Genomic DNA, 13,577 nt, shown 5'->3' on the forward strand with positions numbered 1-13,577 from the left:
TTAATTGTCCTGAGGCCAATAACCGCATGAAAAGTACCAATAACAATCAAATCGGATTATTAATTTCCGCCTGATTGGCGCAAAACATGTTCACTACGCTGTCCACCGTTTTCTGCAATAAGTTGAAATCGAGAAACAGCATGTTCCACAACTGATCGAAGTGTTTCCACGGTCACGTTTAGAATATGTTGCGCAATGTGTGCCTTTAGTGTAGCTACGTTTGCAATCGGAACACTGAACGCAACATATTTCAGATGGCCCCACAGCCATAAGTCACACGGATTAGGATCAGGTGATCGGGACGGCCAGGCTGTAGGGAAATGGCGACTGATAATTCCAGCATTTCAGAAACGGTGCTTCAGCAGCTGTTTAACTGGATTTGCAATGTGTGAAGGAGCGCCCTCTTACATAAAAATGATGCCATTCACACACCATCGCTGTTGGAGAGCTGGAACGACGTGGTTGCGCAAAAGACACTCATAGCGCTTACCAGGTACAGGTAACAGGACCGGAAGCACCCGTTTTTTCGAAAAAGTATGGCTCTATGATAAATGGTGCCATAAACCCGCACCACACAGTGAGCTTTTCAGAATGAAGTGGTACACGTTGATTTGCGTGTGGATTTACCATTGCCCATATTCGTCAATTCTGTGTATTGACATATTCTGTCAGATAGAAGTGGGCTTCGTCTGTCCACAATATCTTCAATGGCCAATCATTGTCCATTTCCATGCGAGGAAGAAATTCTTAAGTAAAGGTCTCTCTTGCTAGCAGCTCATCAGGAAGCAACTCGTGCACATGGGTAATTTTGAATGGATAACAAAGAAGGATGTTTCGTAGGATTTTACGCACCGCGCTCACTGGTATGTCCATTGTTCGGGCAATTCTCCGTGCACTACACGTTTGCACACCACCGCTTGTATCCTCCTGCATCGCTATGGCCACTGCTTCCACTGACGTCCAATCAATTTGTTTCCTCCCTCTACCAGGTTGCACACCAAAAGAACCCACCTTTGCGAATTTCCGAATCATTTTCTCCAGACTCACGGCGGTCATCGGACCAACGCCTTTTTTTGAAACCCTTGTGTCCGGAACTGCTGCAGAGCGACGTGTGCACAGTCATCATTCTTGTAATACAGCTTTACAAGCTGAGAGCGATCCTGCATTGAGACAGTCATGACAAATGTCGCAGACGCGGAAGGAGGGAAAGCCATATACCCGGCTTGTTTATACCATTTCAATGGGTCGTGCGCGGGACAGATGTTTTCCTTTTCGTTTTCTGACACATAAAACACCATCTAGTGATCAAGTTTCACACTATTTTTTTTCTTCTGTCATACGTTTTCTCCCTTCTCCGATAATATTCCGCTGCAATTTGACGTCATTCTGACTAGTGGTGCTATTTCTAAAGCGTTTTGAAAGTTTAATTATAATCACTCTGTATTTCTAAAATTTAAATCTACTGTAAATTGCTGTAGTTGTGGTCTTCAGAGCCCAGACCGGATTGATGCACATCCCCTCGTTAACTTATCGTGTGCAAGCCTCTTCACATCTACCGCAACGTATATACATCTGAAACTGCTCGCTATACTTAAACCATTATCTCCCACAACAATTTTTACCTCTTAAACTTCCTTCCTTTGTCAGATTGATTATTTCTTGGTGACTCAGGATGTGTCCTATCAATCTATCCATTCCCTTAGTTAAACTGTGCCGCAGATTTCTTCTCCAGTTCACTTCGGTACCTCCTCATCAGCTATTCCGTCTAGCAACATAATTTTCAGCATTCTTAATGTAGCACCATATTTCAAGTTATCCCGTTGTCTGTGCTATTTATCGTTCACATCTCATATCTGTAAATTTCTATACAAATGCTCTCAGAAAACAGTATCTAACATTTATATTTGTATTACATTTTAATAAATTTCTCCTTTTCAGATATGTTTTTTTTTTCCTATTGCCAGGTTGCACATTATACACATATACCATAGTCACTTCTACAGCAACATTTAAATACATATTCCGCAAGCCACCGTCCGGTGCACGACGAACGGTACCACGAACCATTACTAGTATTTGCTTTGCTGATCCACTCGCAAATAGAGCGACGGAGAAACGACTATCTGTAAGCCTCCGTAAGAGCCCAATTTTTTCTCGTATTATTTTTATGGTCCTTACGCCAAATGTACGTTGATGGCGGTAGAATCGTTCTGTAATCGGCCTCAGACGTCGGTTCTCTATATTTCCTCAATAGTGCCTCGCTAAAACAGCGTCGTTTTCCCTCCAGGAATTCCCATTTGAATTCACGAAGCATATCCGTAATAATTGCGTGCTGATCGAACCTATAGAAAACAAATCCAGCAGCACATCTCTGATTTGCATCGATGTCTTCCTTTAATCCGACCTTATTGGGATTCCAAACACACAAACAGTACATAAGAATTGATCACAATAGAGTCTCCTTTACAGATGAGCAACACTTTCCCCAAATTTTCTCCAAGAAACGAAGTCAATCATTCGACTTCAGGACTATCAATCTTGCTCATTCCCTTTCATATCGCTATGCAGCCTTAAACCTAGATGTATAATCAACGGGACTCGATCAAGCAGCTCATTGCTAATGCTGTATTAAAACATTAAAGGTTTGTTTTTCCTACTCCTCGTTTTTATTTTGCTTCCCAAAGAACAAAACTCAAATAACTATTTTAGTAAATCATTTACTAATCTTGTCAGCATCATCTGATTTAATTCGATTACATTCTATTACATTACATTTGTTATAGTCGTAATTATTTCATATTGATAAAATTGTTTTACTGTACTTTTAATAACCGAATATTCTTTCTTCTTGATGTTCTACAATCTTTTGTTGGAACGATTTTCCCAAAATATTTCATTTTTATGTGATTTGCATGGTATCTCAAGTCTTTCGCCTGAAAATCATTCAAATGGCAGAGAATTGTAAATTAATTACCTTGACATAAGCAACTAACAACAGAAAATAGTACTAAATTTTTATTTAAGTAAGTAACTGGACTTTGTGTCGGGTACTATTCTCCACGGGGGGTGCTCCGACAGATGCAGTACAACGTAAGCTGTTGGCAGATCTGAATCCTAGGTACAGAGTCATTGGGTCGCATTCCTTACATATGTTATTTATCAGAGTTGTGTAAGTACTGTTTCACTGCTGCCCTCCACACGGTATTCTTTGAAATGTGCATATTACAGGCAAGTTGACAGCTGGTTATTGGTGTATTGTTTCCGCCTTTTAGTTAATAGTCGATAGTCGGCTCAGATGCGGTTTTAAACGACACAGTTTCTTGTAAGTTTCTGTCCACAGAAATCAGTTTCCCCCAATGACATTGACGCCTGCTGGATATGGCCGCCTTTTTAAGCGATGTAGTTAATGCATGGTTGCGCAGTAGCCTTCATCTCAGACGTAGCCGATATCCACATTGGTGACAAAACAAATATCTACTAGCAATCTTTACTTGATAATAGAAAGAGAAGTGATGACGTCAGATTTCTGACGACCAGACTTTGCACCATCGTCCTAGGTTAATTTCAAAACCTGTCCGCCGTGTCTGATGGAGTGTAGGCATATGATGCTGTGTTCGTGATGCTTTTCTTTGATGGAAACTTTCATTTCGGAGACACGTTTGGTGGTAATCGAAAGGAGCAGGCTCTCTTCAAGCACGGGTTACCACTATCTGCCTTCCATTCATCCGTAATAACGGAAACTAAACATAATACCACAGCTTAGAAGCATCATCACAGTCATCCACACAACACAGATACACTCCTGACACTTCGTAACGGTCGTAGCGTGGCCACCGTAAACCATATCCATTAGGGACTTGCATAGGAATCCAGCTCGAATATCCCACATCCGTCCGAACGCGCATTTCCTGAGTATGGGACTGACTGACTGCGAAATTTTCCTCTATACATTTGTTCTGGTTTTCGTGCGCCACGTCCTACAGACCCAGATTTTTAGATTCACCTCTGCACTTCCTATAAAGAGTGGTGCTTCATCTTCGACAACCAGTCGTGAATGGAAAATAGTTTATAACTTCCCCACGTACACGTTGCAAGTGAGTCTGCACTGTTTCTAAATAGCGCCATCAGCGCCCATGGGACAGGCCGTAGATCATTGTGAAACAAAACTACACTGCAAACATGTGCGTCACGCGCGTTCCCCACTGAAGACTTCGTAGCGCCTCGACTATTCATTTCCGGCAGTTGGTTCGTGATCTCAAAATACTGAGCTTAAGATGCTCGACTTGTTTTAATGGCCGCTTATGTTGTAGTTCCGCTCTGAGTGCGATCATGTCATGACATTCTTGGTTTACTTTCGGTCTCGCCATTTAAAACTATATAATACACTCCGTCTACAGGCCACAAGTGGCCCATCGGGACAATCCGACCGCCTTGTCATCCTCAGGGGAGGATGCGTATAGAAGGGGCGTGGGGTCAGCACACCGCTCTCCCGGTCGTTATGATGGTATTCTTGACCGAAGCCGCTGCTGTTCGGTCGAGTAGCTCCTCAATTGGCATCACGAGGCTGAGTGCACCCCGAAAAATGGCAACAGCGCATGGCGGCCCGGAAGGTCTCCCATCGAAGTGCCGACCACGCCCGACAGCGCTTAACTTCGGTAATCTCACGGGAACCGGTGTAGCCACTGCGGCAAGGCCGTTGCCATTTGGAACTACACTGATGTAATTTTTCTTAATATATAAACTATCACACACTGAACACTCAAATCTAAACATTTCATTACAGTACACAGCACCGAGATTCTTCCGGATTTCCCTCTTGTTAACAGAAAACCAGCTATCACTGCCCGGTAGAAAAGGACCGCTATCCACGTGTTTTAGATCGATACCGCATCATTGAAATTGAGTTGTTAACTTCTTCACCCAGACTGTTTGACGGTATTCATCGTTTTACGAAAAGATTTCTCTAGTCTACAAACGACATTACAAGCGCATTTTCTGGAATTTTAATTAATTTTGGTAAACAAATGACGTTATCATAATCATGTCTCTTTTGCTGACTACTCTTCACATTATCTTATAGTTACACTTAGCGATTTAAATTCCAACGCCCTCCAGGCGGCATGCAACAGGCGTCAGTTTACAATTACATGTGTGGTTCTGTTCTTTCGGGCATGTCCGAAAGCACAGACACCAACGATCGACTTACGCAGCCTCTATACGGGTGTTCAAGAAGTCTCTCCGCAGTACCGTATGATTGTTAGCCACGCGTGCCGTATGCCGTAGTGAAAATACCGAAATGAAGCTCAGTGAAATACAGGTTATTAATTTATTGAATATTCATTTTTACTCACAAATTTTCACATTAAATGTCGAAAGTGTCCCCCCTGTTGTTGAATACACAATTCAATTCGTCTAATCGTGTATCCAAACACAAGTTGTAACATTTCTTCTGTAACAGAAACAGTGAAAGTGGATATTGCAGTTTTCAGTTCGTCGATGGATATTGGGCGGTTTTTTATAGACAGTCGCTTTCGCTTCACCCCAGAAGAAAAAGTCAGGTGGTGTTAGGTCAGGCGATCGTGGAGGCCAAAGTCCCTGTGAATTTATGCGATCACTAAAAACATCAGCAAGAAGTGACATTGAAACGCTAGCTGTATGCGCTGTTGCACCATCTTGTTGAAAATAACCGTTCAGTATTTCTTAAAACAAGTACTCCTATGAATGGGTACAGAAAATCACTGCAGCATCGTTGTCCGTTTCTTGTTCGCTGAAAAATATGGGAGCTACAATACGACGTCCAGAAAATGCAATTCAAACTCCTGTTTACACAGAATGGAGTGGTTCCTCATGAATACACAAAGGATTTGCAGTACTCCACAGACGAGAATTTTGCGAGTTCATGTACACGGTTAAATGAAACCACTCCTCATCAGTGATAAACGTTTCATTCAGAATATTCCCTCCATTTTGTTGAAGGGAATTTTTGAACCATTGATAATAGTGCCGTCTCTTGCCATGATCAGTATTTTTCAGTTCTTACACGACTGTCACTTTCTGTGGGAAAAGCTCTAATTTTTCCTTACAGCTGTGTGGGCCGTTCCAAAACTAACACCGATTCCCTTGGATAGTTTTCTTACTGACTTATTCGGACTCATGGACATTTTATCGGAAATATGGAGTAGTTTATCCTCAGACCAAACACTAGACGACCACTTCTCGGTGCTTCTGTCACTGAACCCGAACTTCGAAATTTGTTAACCGGATCTCGCACATACCGCGATGTGGGAGTGTTGTGCAGAGAAAACTGAATTAAATGTTTGACAAACTGAGACTGTATTTACCGCCAGCTTTGAACAGTTGTTCGACTAAAAACACACGATCTTCAATGGTTGGCATTTTAACAGTGACAAAAACGAAACAAACGAACAAGGGAACTAAATTTAAACGTTCACGTCAACACATAACGACACGTACCTACGACACTACTGGCTGTATGTGGAATGTTGGGAGAGTCCACTTGAAGGGAAGTAACCCAGGCAGGCGAATAATCATACGGCACTGCGGTGAGACTTTTTGAACACCCCATATTTATAAGGGGAAATTTGTATGACTTAGCTGCATTGGTCGTTGAAACGCTTCCTTTCTGACTCAAATTTTCGAGTGCTACTCGTCATTGATGTTGTGACCACATTCGTTTTCCCTTTGCTCCCAGCCTCACTGTATTTCCACAAAAAGACGAACGATGGTATGCATCTGCAATGAAACAGCCATGTGCCCGTCAAGGGGCATATACAGGGTGGTCCATTGATAGTGACCTGGCCAAATTTCTCACGAAATAAACATGAAACGAAAAAACTACAAAGAACGAAACTCATCTAGCTTGAAGGGGCAAATCAGATGGCGCTATGGTTGGCCTGCTAGATGGCGCTGCCTTAGGTCAAGCAGACACAGCTGCGTTTTTTTTTTTTTTTTTTTTTTTAAATAGCAACAGCCATTTTTCATTACAGATTCGTGTAGTATGTAAAGAAATATCAATGTTTTAGTTGATCCACTTTTTTCGCTTTGTGGTAGATCGCGCTGTAATAGTCACAAACGTATAAGTATGTGGTATCACGCAACAGTCCGCCAGTGCATACGGTATTTGCTTCGTGATACATTACCCGTGTTAAAATGGACCGTTTACCAATTGCGTAAAAGGTCGATGTCGTGTTGATGTATGGCTATTGTGATCAAAATGTCCAAAGGGGATGTGCTATGTATGCTACTCGGTATCCTGGACGACATCATCCAAGTGTCCGGACCGTTCGCCGGATAGTTACGTTATTTAAAGAAACATGTGAAACGTCAACCACGACCTGCAACAAATGATGATGCCCAAGTAGGTGTTTCAGCTGCTGTTGCGGCTAATCCGCACATCAGTAGCACACAAATTGTGCGAGAATTGGGAATCTCAAAAACTTCGGTGTTGAGAATGCTACATCAACATCGATTGCACCCGTACCATATTTCTATGCACCTGGAATTGTAGGGCGACGACTTTGAACGTCGTGTACAGTTCTGCCACTGGGCACAAGAGAAATTACGAGACGATGACAGATGTTTTGCACGCGTTCTATTGAGCGACGGATCGTCAATCATCAACAGCTGTAACGTAAACCGGCATAATATGCACTACTGGGCAACATAAAATCCACGTTGGCAGCGACAAATGGAACATCAGCGACCTTGGCGGGTTAATCTATGGTGCGGCATTATGGGAGGAAAGATAGTTGGCCCCCATTTTATCGATGGCAGTGTAGATGGTGCAATGTATACTGATTTCCTACGTAATGTTCTACCGATGATACCACAAGATGTTTCACTGCATAACAGAATGACGATGTACTTCCAACATGATGGATGTCCGGCACATAGCTCGCGTGCGGGTGAAGCGGTGTTGATTAGCATATTTCATGACAGGTGGACTGGTCGTCGAAGCACCATACCATGGCCCGCACGTTCACCGGATCTGATGTACCCGGATTTCTTTCTATGGGGAAAGTTGAAGGATATTTTTTATGGTGATCCACCGACAACGCCTGACAAGATGCGTCAGGGCATTGTCAATGCATGTGAGAAAATTACGGAAGACTAACTACTCGCTCTTCAGAGGAATTCGTAACATGTATTGCCAAATGCACTGAGGATGACAACATCATTTTGAGCATTTATTGCATCAATGTTGTATTTACTGGTAATCACGCTGTAACAGCATGCGTTCTCAGAAATGATAAATTCACAAAGGTACGTGTATCACATTGGAACAACCCCAATAAAATGTTCAAACGTACGTACGTTGTGTGTTTTAATTTAAAAAAACCTACCTGTTACCAACACTTCGTCTAAAATTGTGAACCACATGTTTGTGACTATTACAGCTCCATGTATCACAAAGCAAAAAATGTTGTCCAACTAAGAAATTCATATTTCTTTACGTACTACACGAAGCTAGACAAGTTTCGTTCTTTCTAGTTTTTTGGTTTGACGTTTATACCGTAAGATATTTGGATCGGTCACGATCAATGGACCACCCTGTATACAATGAGATGTGTCTCTTCTTTCAGAAGAGACTCTATATTCATAACTAAAGGGTAATTTTTATGACTTATCTGCTATGGGCTTTGAATGAATCCGACAGCTACACATGAAAATTTGTGACCAGACCAAGACTCGAACCCGGATTCTCTGCTTGTCGGAACTGGTCGCCTTGCTCTTGACGTTTCTGAAAGAAGAGACACCACACGTGTAATCGTATAGATATGCCTCGACTGGCACACGGCTATATCAGTGTGGAAGGATACCACGGTTCGTCGTTGGTGAGCAGCACTTGGAAATTTGAGTCAGACGGGAAGCGTGTCCAGATGGCCGATGCGGTCAATGCGATGGTTCGAGAGAAGTGGAGAATCCGGGTTTGATTTCCAATCCGGGCACTAATTTTGAAGTACAGCTTTTGAATTCTTCCAACGTCCAAAGCGGCTGAGTCATAAACATTTCCCTTTAGTTAAACGTCAAATATCCGTGATTTGTACTACATGCTGAATAATGCAAATCATCACCAATTCAGTGCACTTGAAAAAAAAAATCCCACAAAGGTAACGCCATGTGCATTACTTATATGGTGTCAAGGAATGTTACGCAGCGGGCTTCTCGTTCAGATAGTCCGTTTGCATGTCATCGTCATGTAAGAAGGAAAAACATTTACCAGCGCCCTGATCGTGGCGTGTGGAGACAACTCCTTATCGTTCCATGGTATTGCTGCTCGCTTTGGGTGCGATCCTAGAACGGTCAAGTGATTAGGAATTCGAAAAGCTCAGGAAGTCCATATTCAATACCATAAAGGGTCTCAACGGCCTCACGCGTCTAGCGCCAGAAAGGGAAGATACATTGCTCACTCGGCCGTGCAGAATCGTGCGGAGACGTTACACTGAGTTAGGAAACGGACTTGTTTTGCAGAAAGACAAGGATACACGTGGTCTGCGCTACGATGTATAAAGCACCACAGATCGACAGCACTGCGGACATTATTGCAGCAGCTCTTGTAACGGCAGCAGAGAGAGGCGAGCCAACGGTGGTGCGCCCAACGGCACTATTGGACACGGCAGTGGCACCACGTCCTCCTCCTCTAACAGTTCTGTGTACCTCATCAGGAGGGAAGTACGCTTGTGAACCAAGCCGCTGCCTACTACAAGGCTGAATGGTACCTGTTTACGCTCTGGCCATTCAATGAAAATCATTCAAGCAGCGCAGAGACGAATAGGGAATCATTAAATCTAAAATGTACGCCCAAGCCCACCGACATAAGCGACTTTGACAGATTGTTAAGGCTCGGCGCCTGGGAACGGGCATCAGAGAAACGGTGAAGCTGTGCTCCCGAGTGGCTCTCTGTGGAAAATAGTTGAAGGACGGTAACACAACGAGTAGGTGTTGAAGTCCACGCATCATCAGAGAACGTGGAGGTCTGAGGCTGACCTATTCTATAAAGCAAGACAGACAACGATCTTAGGTTCAAAAATGGCTCTGAGCACTATGGGACTCAACATCCTAGGTCATAAGTCCCCTAGAACTTAGAACTACTTAAACCTAACTAACCTAAGGACATCACACACACCCATGCCCGAGGCAGGATTCGAACCGTAGCAGCCCCGCGATTCCGGACTGCAGCGCCAGAACCGCACGGCCACAGCGGCCGGCAACGATCTTAGGTGGACCTGACAATAGAGCGAACTGCTGGTGCAGGCAAAGTATTTTGAGAGAACACCGTTCGACGTACACTGTCGAACGCTCGATCCGCACGTGTTAGCATGTTGACCCAACGATATGGTCAATTAGAATTGCAGTGGACTCAGAATCACTAGGCTTGGACTTTGGGTCAATGGAAATGTGATACTTTGTCAGTCGAATCACGTTCCTTTTTACACCATGTGGGTGGGCATGTCCCGATACGCCGTGAACCAGGGGAATGGCTGATTGAAGCATTCACCGCGCCACGGTCACAGGATAACAGGGCCAGTATTAAGCTGCCAGGGACATTCACCTCGTCTTCCATGGGCCTGTGGGCCGAGCGGTCTGAGCCGCTGCAGTCAGGGACTGGTCCTGGCGGAGGTTCGAGTCCTCCCTCGGGCATGGGTGTGTGTGTTTGTCCGTAGGATAATTTAGATTAAGTAGTATGTAATCTTGGGGTCTGGCGACCTTAGCAGTTAAGTGCCATAAGATTTCACAAACATTTGAACATGGACCTGTGGTAGTAATCGAAGAAACCATGACAGGTTTTGACTACATGAGTGTTGCTATGGACCACGTGCGTGCTTTCACCCTTGATATTTTCCTCTCCGATGATCGCATCTTTAAGCAGTGTGAGTACCACAACTCCAGAACCTTGTTACAGTGGTGACGTAATCTTTCAACAAAACACAAGACCTCATATTGTCCGTGCTCTCCTCGCTTATTTCGAAAAGAGTGTGTCGGAGTTTTGCCCTGTCCACTAGGTACTACTCCACTACTCCAGATCTCTCGGCTACTGCTGATAGAATCTCTGCGTGGCATGCCGTGCCGTGAGATTTTTTTTTAAAAAAAAAAAAAAAAAAAAAAAAAACGCCCTTCAAATAGCTCTGAGCACTATAGGACTTAACATCTGTGGTCATCAGTCCCCTAAACCTTAGAACTACTTAAACCTAAATAACCTAAGGACATCACACACATCCATGTCCGAGGAAGGATTCGATCCTGTGACCGTAGCGGTCGCGCGGTTCCAGACTGTAGCGCCTAGAACCGATCGGCTACGATCGCACCAAAAGCTGGAATTCTTTCAAATATATGCTTTTTTATCTTACGTAATTTTTGTACCCTAAATCCCTACTTAGAACTTGAGAAACGTTTCTTAGCTACATTATGTGGCATTTGTCTTATAATAAGAACAAATGGAGGTGCTAGTTCATATACACAAAACATGTTAGTACTAGGTGAGTCCGTGATTAAGTTACAAACTTGTAGGGATAATAGAGATGAATAAGTACATCAAGGGACGCTAGTCTGGAAACGACCGATTCTAAAGATATAACCGTAAATCTACTCAAGTTCGGCACTAGCCTCGCCGAGCTCGAACTAAGTGCTGCAATTTCGGAATCCTAATAATAATGTCCAGATTTCCCATGCCATCACACATTTCCTCTGTTGATGGACTCTGTTAGAGAGATGGTTCAAATGGTTCTGAGCACTATGCGACTTAACTTCTGAGGTCATCAGTCGCCTAGAACTTAGAACTAATTAAACCTAAATAACCTAAGGACATCACATACATCCATGCCCGAGGCAGGATTCGAACCTGCGACCGGAGCGGTCACTTGGCTCCAGACTGTAGCGCCTAGTACCGCACGGCCATTCCTACCGGCTGTTAGAGAGACCAAATGTCGTAAGTCTAAAGTACAGTAATAAGGAATTCCATTTACCTGTTGCTGCAATTACAATATTTGTTCAAAAAGACTTCTCCCGACGTCAATTCAAGCATGGCATCGTTGCATAAAGCTCTGTCGGACCCGCTCTAATATCTCCGGTGTTGTTGTCGCACGCAGCGAGAATACTTGCCAAGATATCCTGTCCAATCTCTAGAAGCATCCCGTACACGTGACCCCACACGAACAAATCAACAGGATGAGATCACGTGAATGTGCAGGTCACCAACAGGACCTCCTATGTCTGATCAAGCTGTTCAGGAAATCTCAGTGCAAAGTGAAGTGGTGCTCCATCATGTTGGATCTACATCGTTGATTGCCTATAGCACAATTTTAGAAAGAACAGTACCGATACGTTTATTCCACTGGTATCCTAACCATTTTCGCTTATAGCTTTAGACCGGGTTGTTCCCGGATGGAAGGGTATATATATCGATCCTGTACTTTCCGTATCGCTCTGACCCTTAATTTTTTTTGCTACAGCGGATTCGGCATCGCAGACGGGGATGCCCGACAGCTCTACAAGAGGCAGGCTGGCGCCTGGAGACCGTCTGTCGTGAGCGAATGTGTCAGTCGCGTCAGGACCATCACGCGAGTAGGAAGCGTATGCGTGTGAGGGAAGATATCATGGTGAAAATTATAATTTTGAAGCTCTGGATCAATTTCGTATCGGGAGAGTTGTCATATAATTCAAAGGCAATCGTAGGGTAAGAAATCGGTTATGGTAAACTCATACAAGCTTGTGATAGATTAATGACTGTAATTGCAATGAAAGTGTGATTAGAACAAGTGGGGATGTAATACTTGATTTTAAAGTGAAATAGGTTAACCGTGTCGTACAAGAAAGTTCTCATATTACAACCTCTTTTATCTTGTTAGCATTTTTGGAAGGCAGTGAGTTACTTATCAATGCACGGGAATTAATAGCTCATGTGTCGTAGGCTCACGGTCAGAGCATGTTATCTGTGCATGTACCTTGGGCGTAAGTTCGCACTCTAAAACTGGCTATTTATCGATGTTCGATGCCAAATTTTCCGGCCAGCCGCCATAACACAGCAACTAAAAATGAAGTACAAATCAACTAATAGAAGGGGTGGGCGCCTTACGCATACCAGGGTCCATTACTTCTAATTGATACATTTACGCTTTTGCGTCACCACTAGACACATTTATTTGTCCATCGGATAGAAAAAAGAAGACACAGTTGTGAGAAATTAATTTCACCCCTGAGATCAATTTAGATCCTAAATTATTTATAGATTTAAAATTTCGTTCAATAAATGAAATTGCAGCGGTCGCAGAGTTATTTTTGTCTCAGTCTCACCAAATAGTTATAAGCCGGCGTCCTTCCAACTGGAAGATGGGATTAGCTCATCGATAAACCGTGACGGGATTAGCTCCCTAATGCCCGGACGCCACTGATCCTGTTCTCTTTTAAACATCAGGCTCACCTCATTCGCCGCAAGACAAGTGTTCCAGGGGTGCCGTAACTCAGGAAAGCTCGGCCGCACCCTTGAAAGCCGGGGTACTCGACCGAGTGAATCTCAAGCAGGGGCGGAGGAAGAAAGTGCGAGGAAAGTTGGAGTTAAC

At 43.6% G+C, this 13,577-nt stretch overlaps 1 pseudogene; it reads right to left on the bottom strand.

Moving 5' to 3' along the window:
- Nucleotides 1–4,583: 4,583 nt before the first annotated feature.
- On the bottom strand, nt 4,584–4,701 carry LOC126337262 (5S ribosomal RNA; annotated as a pseudogene).
- Nucleotides 4,702–13,577: the final 8,876 nt, after the last annotated feature.

Source organism: Schistocerca gregaria, chromosome 2 (assembly GCF_023897955.1).
Source record: "Schistocerca gregaria isolate iqSchGreg1 chromosome 2, iqSchGreg1.2, whole genome shotgun sequence".
Classification (NCBI taxonomy): domain Eukaryota; kingdom Metazoa; phylum Arthropoda; class Insecta; order Orthoptera; family Acrididae; genus Schistocerca; species Schistocerca gregaria.